The 4,767-nt window shown below is 35.4% G+C and overlaps 1 protein-coding gene across 18 annotated transcripts in view; it reads left to right on the top strand.

The window, feature by feature from the left end:
• The window catches only part of LOC106871531 (guanine nucleotide exchange factor DBS), a 180,952-nt gene that overhangs the window by 164,329 nt on the left and 11,856 nt on the right, over positions 1–4,767 (top strand). The gene's annotated exons all lie outside the window — the stretch shown is intronic.

The following is a 4,767-nucleotide window of genomic DNA, read 5'->3' as shown; positions in this document are numbered from 1 at the left end:
CACCATTTGTTATGTCCGTGTGTTTGAATGAATTCTATAAAATCTCCCCTCCCCCACAACTTGTCCTTCCAAGCAATAATGAAATTACAAACATTTAATTGTTGTTGTTGTTGTTGTTGTTGTTGTAGTTGTTGCAGTAGTTATTGCAGCCATTGTTGTCTCTGATGTTGTTGTGGTAGTTCTAGCTTTTGTTCTTGCCTTGTTGTTGCTCCTTTTGCTACAAATGTCGATGATGATGATGCTGATGTTGTTGATGCTGCTGATGTTGTTTGTTGTTGTTGCTGGCCTGATTCATGCTCCTTTTGCTTTTCGTAAGTCTTCAAGCTACCGAAACATTTGGGCCTTGGAATTATCATGTCTGTGGAGTTTGTCCTGTCCTACCCTCCTTCAACATCATCAAATTCTTCCCTATTTTCTCAAACCCCTCATCATCATTTTCATTCAAAGAACCACAAGGTTCCACAGCAATATCCATGTATGTCTGGTCTAATTCTTGTCTGCCTGCATTTGTGTGAAGAATAATAATTTCTAAAAATGTTAATTCAGTCCTACAATACTGGAACACATTTGCTCATAGTTGCCCTTGGTCAGGATTAACATATTACTAAACAAGAACAACAACATGAGTGACATACCAGTGTGCCACTGAAGATAACTCGATCCACTGTGACACACTGATGTGCTGCTAGAGATATCTAGATGCACCATGGATTTTTTTTAAATGTTATTTAAATCTTCAGAAAATCCGTGATTGAATGTCTTTTGCAGCACACAGATCATCATCAGACCTGCCACCACCACCACCACCACCAGTACCTCCACCACCACTGCCATCATCAATGTCATTGTCATCATCATCATCATCATCATCACTGCCAACATCATTGTCACCATCATCATTATTATCGTCATTATATTCCATGCTGGGTCATAATCAGCAGGGTTTGATCTTATTTAGAGTAACTGCTTTCGTGTATGTGTGTGAGGGTAGGGAGAGAGTGTAGATAGCTGTGTGCATGTGTGTGTGTGTGTGTGTGTACACATAACCTTTATGTATATATAGTGGTTGACCTATAAACAGATCTGTGTAGCTCTCTGAGTGAGTGTATACGCAGTGATGTGTGTGTTGTGAATGTTTTTTGGGGAGGTCTTTTGCATCATCATCAGCAGCAGCAGTACCAGCAGCATCTTTCTTACCCACCCTCTCTCCATGCTTGCATGAATTGGCCAATGTAATATTTTAATTAATTTATAATTGATTGCTCTTATGACATCGACTATACTGATACCCTCTTTATACATATACATATATATATATCATCATCATCCTCATCATCATCATCATGTTAGCTTTCTCTGCCAATGTAAGTTCTAGTAGAGTGGGTTCATGTGGTGGAAGCAGTACATTTATAAACATTATAGCATAAGCAATAGTCTCTGAAAGGGCAATTACTAGCAGCTCTGAAATTGCATGTCTTCTTATCCCACAGATTATAGGTGATGCATTATTAACTGTGTCAGGAAGAGTAATGTTAGCACAGTTGTTAGTCCTATATTAGAAGCAAGACTATTATTGTCATCTTTAGTAAGATGTAGTTGGTATGATTAGGATAATACATATACTTATTGTTATTACTGATACAGGTATCTTAATTATTATAACTGGTATTAGTAATACTCTTGCTGAGCACATGATTGCTTGTATTGCTAGCATTTATGTTGCCATCATTAATGGTAGTATTAGCCACATTATAGGTGTTGTTGAAGTTAATATTAATCATTACATTCAGATTTTCAAATACACACTGATAAAATAAGGAAAATGAGAAAATTAAGAACTTGAAAAATACTAATTATTGCAGTTTCATTTCTCATATTCTTTAAAATAGTTTGTATTTTTTTTATGATATAGTATATGAAGAGAATTATAGAATTTGAGGGATGGTTTGAGAAAACAAAGTAACAGTTGTTGTAAAAAATTGGTGGACAGGCATTGGATATGTAATAGTTTAATATTTGAAGGGTGGGGGTAGTTAAAAGATGGGAAAATATCATCATCATCACCATCATCATCATTATATTACATCCATGCTGCTATCCATTGGACAACTTGTCTTTTTATATTTTGTTTCCATGAACTGCAGCTCAAAACTGCAACTCAACCTGGTTTCCATGGTATACAAGTAACTGAGATTATGACATTCCCCCCTCCCTTCCCACTGAACGGGGCACAAGGTTAAGTTCCCACCTGTTTATTGCTGGAACTCACATCTAAGTTGACTGGAGCAATGTCAAGGGAAGTGTTTTTGCTCAAGAACACAACATTCTGCCCTGTCTGGGAATTGAAACCACAATCATATGATTGTGAGTGCAACACCCTAACCACTAGATGATACACCTACTAGACAGATTTTAGCAAGCAGAATTTTATAACTGATGCCCCTTTCTGTTACCAATCCCTTTTAAGGACTTCTTACAACATACAGAAACAAGATGGGTCTATAAGAAAATCATGACAGCCATTCTAAAAAGACATTATTATCATTTTTAAAGAGAATCAGGTTTGTAAAATATCTGTGCAAAATGTGCATAGGACATTGAGCAAAGATTTCCATATAAGTCAACTATTCCATCTTCAGAGAGGAAGAATTAAGGAATTTTCTTTAATAAAGGATATTAGTAGTTACCAGTTCCATCATTTATATAAGGTCAAGTCCCATATCACAGTTTTGTTTATTGGTTCTTTCATACTTTATGAATGTCATTTGAAGAACCAGTTGTTGTTCTGAGGAAAGGTAAGAGATAGGGTCAGTTAAATCATGAGCTGAAGGGAGAATCCATTGCTAAATGATGTTGAACAAAATGCCAAATTCGGAAACTTCAGGGCTTGTAAATATGTTGCTTTATGATCCATTTTCACTGACTCACACCAAACCATATCCCTCTCAATCCTCCTAGATATTTTTAGACAAAAATTTATGTTTGCATAATATATGTATACTTAAATAAGCCTCATCATTTTTCATGAATGCAATGCTAGTATGTATGTGTGTGTGTCTGTATGAAAGTCTACATATATATATATATATATGTGTGTGTGTGTGTGTGTTACTGCTAACCTTTTCTTTGTGAAAGTTTAATAAACATGTACTCTACCAAAATATATTCAGTAATTCTTCAGTTTAGCATTAAATTGTTTTTATTCTATATGGGTAGAAATATATAAAGAAGAAATTGAAAATGCACTTGGAGTCTTTTGGATGGTTTATTTTTAAAGGCTTAACTATTAATGTCATGTGACAAAATTTTTTGCACTGAAAATTAAGGTGGACATTGTTGAGTAAATATGTTTAGTGACAGTTCCAAACAATGAAGGCTCTTTAAATTTAATCTGCCAAGTGGTAGAGTGGACAGGAGTTGTTTGTATGTAGTCCACTGGCTGAATGGTTATGTTTTGTATGTATAAATTCATGCATTAATGTCATATGAGAAAAAGTCATGATTGTGCCTAAAGTTTAGGTTGTCAGCTGTGTAAATTCAATATGTGTGTATGTATGTATGTATGTATGTATGTATATCTATATGTATATATATATATATATATATATATATATATATATATATATATATATACATACACACACGCACATACATGTGTGTGCGTGTTTTCACATTGTGTGATCGTTATAAATAAGCATCACAATTAGAATTTGATTAGAATCTGCTGTCTTTTGTGTCTTTTACTTATCTCAGTCATTAGACTATGGCCATGCTGGGGCACCGCCTGGATTAATTTTTAGTTGAATGAATCAATTTCAGTAGTTATTTTTTAAAGCCTGATACTTATTTTATTGGTCTTTGTTGCCAGAGCACTAAGTTACAGGGATGTAACCTCACCAACACTGGTTGTCAACTGGTGGGGGGGTTGGATAAACACAAACACACACACCTATGTATATGTGTGTGTGTACAATGAGCTTTTTTTCAGTTTCCATCTACCAAATCCACTCACAAGGCTTTGGTTGGCTCAAGGCTGTAGTAGAAGATACTTGCCCAATGTGTCATACTATGGGACTGAACCCAGAACCATGTGGTTGAAAAGCAGAGTTCTTACCACACAGCCACACCTACATCTTGTTAATACTGTTAGTACATTTGGAAGAGAAATGAGAACGTAACTTTAGCATTACATTGGATCGTCTTTCATTTGTTGCCTACTAAAGTTTGTTCCCCTCAAACATGGAGTGTCCTGGATATAAAATACAGCATGCTTCTACACAGTTTCCATTTGCTGTAATTTCACTCACATAACATAAGTCAAGCCAAAGTTGCTGAAAACGACACTTTCTTGAGATGATTTACATAAAGATTGAACCTGGAACCATGTGGTTGTGAAGCAAACTTCTTAACGGCAGACCTACACCTGTATAATATTGCACCTTTACTTGCTGTGTGTTTATTTGTAAACTATTGTATTATATACAAAGGACTTGCCATTGTAATATTAACCCTTTTGTTGCCATATTTTCATCAAAAAACACTACATCTGTTTCAAGTAGTTTGACCTATTGAAGAATTTAGCAAAATAACTTTGTCATTATTAAGATGGTGTTTTAGGCAGTGAACTGGCAGAACCGTTAGCACGCTGGGCAAAATGCTCGGCAGCATTTAGTCTCTTGCTATATTCTGAGTCCAAATTCTACTGAGGCTGACTTTACCTTTCATCCTTTCTAAATCAATAAAATAAGTACCAGTTGAACACTGGGG

The sequence above is a fragment of the Octopus bimaculoides genome, chromosome 18, assembly GCF_001194135.2.
Source record: "Octopus bimaculoides isolate UCB-OBI-ISO-001 chromosome 18, ASM119413v2, whole genome shotgun sequence".
NCBI lineage: Eukaryota > Metazoa > Mollusca > Cephalopoda > Octopoda > Octopodidae > Octopus > Octopus bimaculoides.
Note: the sequence above shows the minus strand (reverse complement) of the source record. Positions and strands in the feature narration are given on the sequence as shown.